The following is an 8,824-nucleotide window of genomic DNA, read 5'->3' as shown; positions in this document are numbered from 1 at the left end:
TTTATTCATAATAGTTGTGTTTTTATTTTTTTTCAATATCCTCTAACTACAGAGCTTTCTTTCTCTTCCTTCTCCCCATTTCTCCATGCACAGTTGAACCATATTATTAGGAAAGATGCCTCGCTGAAAATACCAAGATGGGTAGTTTTATGAACGGAACGTCTTAACCCCCCCACTGCAATGACTTGAAGTTGAGAATGTGGATACTGCTTCACTCACACACACTCACTCAGACTGAAAAGAATCCCTCACCCTCCTTTTAGCCAGCAGGTGTACTGTACCACATGGCAAAGGTACACCGAAGGTGGATTTGAGACCCAGGCCCCATCTTTCTTATCAGTAGCAAAGGCCAAGTTGCCTTTTACAACAAAGCACCACAGCTGAACCTAGTCCCTCCTACTCCTCCTCTCCCAAACCAGTCAGTCCACTCAGCACTGGCCAAAAGACAGAAAATCTACTGCTAAGCTCTTCCAGGAAGAGACAGCTTTCTTTTTCTTTTTAAAGCAGATAAATTCATCATTTTTCTTTTTTCCAGTGTGGCCGATGTTAAGGTTTCCCATGAAGTCAGTGCTTACTTAGCTCATTAACAGCGCTGCTGTTGGTGACTGCGGCTGTTGCTGTAGCAGGATTTTTTTTTTTTTTTTTTTTTTTTTTAACATGGGCAGGCATCGGGAATCAAACCCAGGTCCTCTGGCATGGCAGGCGAGCATTCTTGCCTGCTGAGCCACCGTGGCCTGCCCTGTGGCAGGATTTTCAATGTGGTGTGTTTTCAAGCCTCAGTTGCTCATCCTCTCATTCTCAAACCTATTCCTATCAGATTTTTCAAAAGATTGCACACTCCTCACCTCCAGGTTTCTCAAAAGATTGGAGATTTCTATGGAGGTCTCAGGTTATTATTCCAGTGGTAACAGATCAAGCTTGGTTCTTCAGTTTTCTCAGCTCTGTTGTTCCCCAATTAGCAAAGGATTTTGCTTTGTTAGTCTTTGAGCTCCATCCTTCAGTTAACAGTTCATGGATCACGGGCGTAGCTTCTACTAATTTCAATACATCCTTCCCAAATGCCGTACATAAATCCCCTATCAGTCCAGCAGCACATGCTACCACTCCATCTGTATGATCCTCATCTCCAGCAATGTGGTCAATAAAATAAATTCTACTCTGGGTTGTACCAGCATCACATCCGGGCGTACACTCTCCTCATCTCCCTTTGATCCCTGAGTGATTTTGGTATAGGCTTCCAAGCATCCTTCTCTTAGCTCATTCAAATAATTCATGACGTCACAGTCTGTCTTGTCTACCTCGGCTTGGGAAGCCTGCTAAAGAGTATTCAATATTACTTCTAGGTATTTTTAAAACTTTCCACCAATAGCAAGGGCAGTATCACCAAAGACTGAGAGAATCTGTGGGATTTTCATTTCCTAAGTTCTCCAATGGCAGTTACATCACCTCATCACAGAAAGGTGTAAGATGTTGGATCACAGAGCGTGGTATAAGTCTCCCACTAACCCCACAGCTGCCAAACAGACCTGAGACTCAGCATAATTTTTCAGTCCAATGCCTGCCCAGGAAAGAATTAAAGGCATCCATGTATTTTAGGATTTCACTACCCAACACCTCCATCAGTGTGCTAACTGCTGTCAGGACATCCTCTTGCACCCTCCCAGACCCAGCTGTGTTTTGGAACATCCTTAACAGAGAGGCCATGACCACACCAAAGATCTGCAAAGCATCTTGGTGCTGCACTTCTTAGAGAACATTCTGAACAGTTGCACAAAGTAAAGACTGAAGGTCACTGAACTGGAGCCTATCGGACGTGCTCTCTCTGGATAGGTGACTCCATTCGAAACACTTATTGCAGTCGTTCCATGATGATGAGAGTCATTTTTTGAACCCAAGGGTAAAAATCCTCAGCACTGTTTTTCAGTTTCCATCAAGGATTCATGTGCAGCACTCCTCAGGTTGTTCTGGCCCATCAGGTCTATCTGTGGTCTCCAGAAGCTAAGTTCAGAGGAAGAGGATAAGCAGAAGGTAGCTGGTTCTTCCTGATCATCAGCTACATCTGCAGCTTCTTAAGCAGCTTCAGCCAGACTGGAGAAAGCCCAACGCACATTTGAAGTCACTCTGGGTTCAGCACTGAGACCCTCAATCAACATAACAACGATGTCAAATAAACATTGTTGATGGTAGCTTCATGGAGCAGTTCACAAATTCTCCCCACTGTCCATGCAGTCATATCTTGAACAACTATCCTGGGGTCTTTTATTGATTCTATTAGGGTAGGCACAACCTCTATAACTAGGAGTTTGAGATGATTGGGCTCTATTCCTTCCAAGATACAGCCAAATGCCATCACTGCGGCATCACAGTACCACCAATCAGGGTTTTTGATGTGTTCTTTAATGAAGTGTAAGACATATGGGACAGTGTCACCACAGCAGGTAGCCAGAAGCATGAGGCACATTCCTGCTGCTTTGCAGGGGTTCCAGTCATCCTCATCAAGGTGAAAGGGTAGTTTAATGGTAGAATTCGTACCTGCTGTGCAGGAGACCTGGGCTTGATTCCTGGCCCATGCACTTCCCAAGCAAGCAAACAAACAAATGAAAAACCAAAACAAACAAAAATTCAGCAAATGGTACTGCAAGAAGGGGATTCTCACATGGAAAAAAGAATGCAATGTGATCCCTGCCATACAGCATACAAAAAAAAAAAGTCTAATACAGTCATCATCATCATTTTCATCCTGTTTAGTTAGTATCTGTGTGAGGATTGGAACCAGGTACTGTAGTGCTCCCTTGGCATAAAACTTGCTGATGTACTGAAGGGGCCATTTCTGTTCTGCGGCCTCTGAAGTTTCAATGGCCAAATCCGTTTCCTCATCATAGACATTGGACCAGAATTCTATCACTTATAGGATTATCTTATCAGTGCCACTTTTCATTGCTTCAATTGTAATTGCAAAAAGAGCGGGACTCATCTATGTCTCCATGTACTGATAATACAAGCGCATTATCTTCACCAAATTCTGTAATGCAGCCACACATACCCTCGTTATTGGACACTGTGTAGCTTCACAGACCATCTGCATAATAAAGTGCCTTTCAGACTCTGCCAGAGTTTTCTTTGGTGAACTCCAATAAGTCCAGGACTGCATTTGTAGCCACTAGCTTCACATTATTTTTAGCCTCTTCTTTCCTCATCCCCTGGATGGTGGCAGTCAGAATCTCATTAGATGCATGCTGTAGCTGCTGTGGTCTGTATCTTGGCAAATGTAACCAGTAGTTTCCAGTGTTGACTCTTTCATATGCTCTGTGCTATTGGGGTTTGTGACATTGGCCACCAACTGAGGAATTAGCTCTGGCCACTGGTTCACTGGGATCTCTGCACAAGCAATACCAGCCACTCACCATGAGGCAGAACCAGGCTGGTAGGTTTCTGTGCCCAAAGTTTATAAAACATAGTTCTTGGCGTCTCATCGGGCATTAGCATCAATCACAAGCTGTCTCTGCTGAAACTGTGCCCTTTGCCTGGATTTGCCAGCACTCTGGACAGTTTTACAAGGATAGTGGGCAAATTTTCTACTGCCACAGGCACTAGGAACTTCTGTGCAGCTTCCATCTCAAGCCAATCAGGAGACACAGTCTCCTTGAGGATGGTGATCAGCTCCATGGTGGAGGTGGTGGCAGCAGCGTCCCCTAAGATGATGATCCAGCCTCTCTGGTGGTGGCTCTAACTGGGGGTGTGGGTTGGGGGTCAGGTGGGAAAGGAGGGTGGGGGGCGGGGGTCACCACAAACCCATTCACTGGTTCCCTCTTGGAAGCTTGGGTCCCCTTTCCTTCCTTCTTTATTTCCTTCCTCCCTCTAATTTGATGCTGGCGGTGGTGCCAGCTACTCCTCTAGCAGTGGGGGAGGCACCCAGGGGTGGCGGAGGGAGAAAGAAAGGAGTGAAGGTGATTTGCAGGGAGAGAGCGAGTTCCAATATATTTTTAATTTCATCTACAGTGTCTTTTGTTTCAATAATATGTTATTTTTGTGTATTTTTTTCAAGTTCTTCTTGATGCTCTTCTAGCGTTTTCTTAATATCCTTTATCTCTATATACACATTTTCCTCCATTTCCTTGAATTGATTCAGGAGATTTGTTTGTACATTTTTAATTAGTTGTTCCAGATTCCGTATTTCTTCTGACCTTTTTTTTGGCATGGGCAGGCACCTGGAATCAAACCCTGGTCTCCGGCATGGCAGATGAGAACTCTGTCTACTGAGCCACCGTGGCCTGCCCTTTCCTCTGACTTTTTGATCTGTTCCTTTGACTGGGCCATTTCTTCTTGAGTTTTAGTATACTGTGTGATTTTTTTTGCTGATATCTGGTCATCTGATTATCTTGACTGGTCTATGCTGGAGGTCGATTTTCCCTCTTGTCTAGGGTTCAGTTGTTGCCTGGGTTTGTATTAGGACACTGCTATCACAGTTGGATCATCCATCTTTCTCAGCCAAAACAGGGCCAGGTTCCCATGCACAGGGTATAGACCAAATCCAGTGGGCCTGGGAGAGGGTCTGAGGCTCTGAAAAGCCCTGCAGTTAATCTGCACTTTCCAGCATGCCCAGCAGATGGTGCTGTTTCATGGCTTACTTGTCCTCAGAAGCTGTTTACCTCCTGGAGCCTTGCCAGCATCTGACTACATGGGGCTGAAATTGCACGGTTTTTGTGCTCTCATTTCATTGGCCAAGATCTGGCTCAATGTCAGGTTGTGTCCCCCATTGTACTTGCAGTGGAAGATGACTAAGCTGCCCCAGTCTGCAGCTGTCCCACAGGCAAGGATTGGGCCACTTGCTGCTGTTTTCCTCAAGGGTGTCCCCTGTGGGAGGTGGGAGGGACCCCAGCTGTTGCCTCTGTGCACTTCCCAAGTTGTATGAGACCATGTGAGAGGTCTGGGATGGAAGTTTCCTACCTGATATTTTTCTCTTTCTTCAATTCAGCATTTGTGGGATCCTTCTCCAGTGTATACCTTCTTCCAGATTTATGAAAAAGTGAAAATTGTCTTTTTATTTGCTGACTCTCTGGGAAGAGGTTTTCAGGAGGTGCTTATGTCACCATGTTGATGATGTCACTTCCCACCCTGACTTGACTTTTTAATTTTCCATATAGCCAGTATTCATTTACATTTTCTCACATGTATTCAATTCCATTCTTCTTGAATCTGTGTCTTTCTATTTGAAATCACTTTCTTAGGCCTGAAATACCTCCGCTAGATTTTAACTCTGCTGGTTACATATTCTCAGTTTCTGTTTGTCTGAAAATGTCTATTTCAATCTCATTCTAGAAAACTTCTTTGCTACATATAGATTTGTAGGTGGTCACATTTTATTTCAGTGCTTTTCACTGTTTCTTGGCTTCTACTATTGCTATTGAAAAGTCAGTAGTCTAGCAAACTCTTTAAAAAATGTTTTTATCGATAAAACAACATACAAACACAAACATTCTTAACATACGTACATTCCACACATGGTGTGCAATCAATGGCTCACAATATCATCACGTAGTTGTGTACTCATCACCATGATCATTTTTAAGAATATTTGCATCACTCCAGAAAAAGAAATAAAAAAAAACCTCACACATTCCATCCCCCTTACCCCTCCCTCTCATTGACCACTAGTATTTCCATCTACCCAATTTATTATAACCTTTGTTCCCCCTACTATTTGTTTTTTTTAATTTTTTTTAACTTTTTATTAATTAAAAAAAATTACAAGAAACACAAACATTCCCAACACATACACTGAGCAATTCACAATATCATCACATAGTTGCATATTCATCATCATGATCATTTCCCAGAACATTAGCATCAATTCAGAAAAAGAAATAAAAAGACAACAGAAAAATATAACAAACAAACAAAAAAATTTTACATGCCATACCCCTAACTGATCCCTTTCATTGATCACTAGCATTTCAAACTAAATCTATTTTAACATTTGTTCCCCCTATTGTTTATTTTTATTCCATATGTTCCTCTCATCTGATGACAAGGTAGATAAAAGGAGCATCAGACACAAGGTTTTCACAATCACACAGTCACATTGTGAAAGCTATATCATTATACAATCATCATCAAGAAACATGGCTACTGGAACACAGTGCTACATTTTTAGGCAGTTCCCTCCAGTCTCTCCATTACATCTTGGATAACAAGGTGATATCTACTTAATGCATAAGAATAACCTCCAGGATAACCTCTCGACTCTGTTTGGAATCTCTCAGCCATTGACACTTTGTCTCATTTTACTCTTCCCCTTTTGGTTGAGAAGGTTTTCGCAATCCCTTGATGCTGGGTCTCAGCTCATTCTAGAGTTTTCCTCAATTCCTTGATGCTGAATCTCAGCTCATTCTGGGATTTCTGTCCCACACTGCCAGGAAGATCCACATCCCTGGTAGTCATGTCCACGTAGACAGGGGAGGAGGGTGGTGAGTCTGCTTGCTGTGTTGGCTGAAGAGAGAGGCCACCTCTGAGCAACAAAAGAGGTTCTCTTGGGGGGTGACTCTCAGGCTTAATTTTAAGTAGGCTTGACCTATCCCCTGTAGGGTTAAGTTTCATATGAACAAACCCCAAGACTGGGGGCTCAGCCTATAGCTTTGGTTGTCCACACTGCTTGTGAGAATATCAAGAATTCAACTTGGGGAAGTTGAGTTTTCCCCTGTTCTCACCATTCCCCGAAGGGGACTTTGCAAATACTTTTCCACTCACTGATCAAATCACTCTGGGATTCATCAGGGCATCACCTGGACAAACCAACAAAATCTCATGTCCTATACAAACTTCCATGTACTTAAGGTGGTGTTCAATCAACTATCTACATAAGTTATATTATGAGATGCACTAGTCAAAGTATAGATTTGTACCAAATAAACATTTTTTGCTTTAGTCTCACACATGAGTTGAAATTTTAAAATATTAAGTACCATCTATTTTCAGCACACTGCAGTAATGACTTTCTTTTGTTCTTCTTCATGCAAAAACATTTTTATAATTTGTACATTTAGTCACTATCACTATACACTCCAGGCATTCCTAGATTACACCATCTCAATCTTTGTTGTCTCTCTTTCTTTGTGATTTCATTTATGCCCCAGCCTTCCTCCCTCTATCATTCTCATATGCAGCTTTATTCAGTGTTTTTAACATAATTGTATTACAGTTAGGTAATATTGTGCTGTCCATTTCTGAGTTTTTATATTCAGTCCTGTTGCACAATCTGTATCCCTTCAGCTCCAATTACCCATTATCTTACCCTATTTCTATCTCCTGATGGTCTCTGTTACCAACGAAATATTCCAAGTTTATTCACTAATGTCAGTTCTTATCAGTGAGACCATACAGTATTTGTCCTTTTGTTTCTGGCTAATCACACTCAGCATAATGTCCTTAAGGTCCATTCATGTTGTTATATACTTCATAACTTTATCCTGTCTTACAGCTACATAATATTCCATCTTATGTAAGTGTCACAGTTTGTTTGGCCAACTGTCTGTTGATGGACATTTTGGCTGTTTCCATCTCTTGGTAATTGTTAATAATGCTGCTATAAACATTGGTGTGTAAATGTCCATTTGTGTCCTTGGCCTTGTGTCCTTTAAGTAGAGACAGGATATAGATGTGTCCTGTTTTTTAATCCATTCTACCAGACTATGTCTTTCGATTGGAGAGTTTAATCCATTAACATTGAGTGTTATTACTGCATGGGTAGTACTTTCTTCTACTATTTTGCCTTCTGGATTTTATATGTCATATCTAATTTTCCTTCTTTTTACCTTTACTCATAGTCTTCCTTTCTACACTCTTCTCCACACCTCTCTCTTCTGTCTTCATATTTGTCTTCTAGTGCTCCCTTTAGTATTTCTTGCAGAGCTGGTCTCTCGGTCACAAATTCTCTCAGTGATTTTTTGTCTGAAAATGTTTTAATTTCTCCCTCATTTTGAAGGAAAATTTTGCTGGATATAGAATTTTGGGTTGGCAGTTTTTCTCTTTTAATAATTTAAATATATCATCCCACTGTCTTCTCGCCTCCATGGTTTCTGCTGAGATTGCTTCTCTCTTGCTGCTTTTGAGATCCTCTCTTTCTCTTTGACCTCTGACATTCTGATTATTAAATGTCTTGGAGTATGTCTATTTGGATCTATTCTCTTTGGGGTACGCTGCACTTCTTGGATCTGTAATTTTAAGTCTTTCATAAGAGTTGGGAAGTTTTCAGTGATAATTTCCTCCATTAGTTTTCCTCCTCCTTTTCCCTTCTCTTCTCCTTATGGGACACCCACAACACGTATATTCGTGCGCTTCATATTGTCTTTCAATTCCCTGAGTCCCTGTTCATATTTTTCCATTTTTTCCCTATAGTTTTTGTTTCTTGTCGGATTTCAGATGTTTTGTCCTCCAGTTCAGAAATCCTATGTTCTGTCTCTCGAAATCTACCATTGTAGGTTTCCATTGTTTTTTTTCATCTCTTCTACTGTGTCTTTCATTCCCATAAGTTCTGTGATTTGTTTTTTCAGACTTTCAGGTTCTTCTTTTTGTTCTTTCCTTGCCTTCTTTATATCCTCCCTCAATTCATTGATTTGGTTTTTGATGAGGTTTTCCATGTCTATTCATGCATTCTGAATTAATTGTTTCAGCTCCTGTATGTCATTTGAACTGTTGGTTTGTTCCTTTGACTGGGCCATATCTTCAATTTTCCTAGTGTGATTTATTTTTTGCTGGTGTCTAGGCATTTAATTACCTTAATTAGTTTATTCTGGAGATTGCTTTCACTTCTTTTATCTAGGGTTTT

General features: G+C 41.4%; 1 pseudogene; it reads right to left on the bottom strand.

Moving 5' to 3' along the window:
• Positions 1-912: 912 nt before the first annotated feature.
• LOC143685976 (importin subunit beta-1-like) lies at positions 913-3,666 on the bottom strand (annotated as a pseudogene).
• Positions 3,667-8,824: the final 5,158 nt, after the last annotated feature.

This window comes from Tamandua tetradactyla, chromosome 6 (genome assembly GCF_023851605.1).
Source record: "Tamandua tetradactyla isolate mTamTet1 chromosome 6, mTamTet1.pri, whole genome shotgun sequence".
NCBI classification, from domain to species: Eukaryota; Metazoa; Chordata; class Mammalia; order Pilosa; family Myrmecophagidae; genus Tamandua; species Tamandua tetradactyla.
This window is presented reverse-complemented; position numbering and strand designations above follow the sequence as displayed.